Raw genomic sequence first — 696 nt, 5'->3', positions numbered from 1 at the left:
CATGTAGTTTCACCTCTATACACATCCTTGTGTTCTTTAGAAATGAAGAAAAAAGAAAAAAAAAAAAAAAAAAAAAAAAAAGAGGAAAGAATTCAAGAGAGTCATTCACCTGCCAAATTTAGCCTATCTCTCTGTGCGTCCAGACACACTTCTGCACCCTTGTCCCAAAGCTCCTGCAGCACTTAGAGCTACACGCGGAGGCTGAACATGTCACCCAGGCACACGGGGCCTGTGCTGAGGACCTGAGCGGGCAGTGAGGGTCCCTCAGACCCTCGCCGTGGGCCCCAGGCGGAGGCGCCTCCGTGGGGTCTGTTGGGTCTGGCCCGCGGTGCCAGGGCGGAGGGAAATACGCGTGGGAGCAGCCCGGAGTGCGGGGGTGAGGGGCAGTCGGTCGTGCGCGCCCCCGCGCGGGCCCGTGCACCGCCCCGGCGGTGACTTTGTCCCGCCTGCCCCGTCGGGGGACCCGGCGGCAGCGGCAGCTCCGACCAGCGCGGGGTGGCCCTGGGGCTCCGTCGGGGAGCGGCAGCCGCGGGGCAGCGGGTGCGGGGCCGCCCCGGGCCGGGCAGCCCCGCTGGGGGTGTGCGGGTGCCCTCGCGCAGCGGTTCCCGCGCCTCCCGAGCACCCTGCGCGTCGCGGCGCAAACCCGCGCGTGGGGCCGGCGGCCGCCCCCGGAGAGATCCTGAAAGGGAAAAGGGG

Source organism: Nothoprocta perdicaria, unplaced genomic scaffold (genome assembly GCF_003342845.1).
Source record: "Nothoprocta perdicaria isolate Ctin4 unplaced genomic scaffold, notPer1 scaffold_54, whole genome shotgun sequence".
NCBI lineage: Eukaryota > Metazoa > Chordata > Aves > Tinamiformes > Tinamidae > Nothoprocta > Nothoprocta perdicaria.
Note: the sequence above shows the minus strand (reverse complement) of the source record.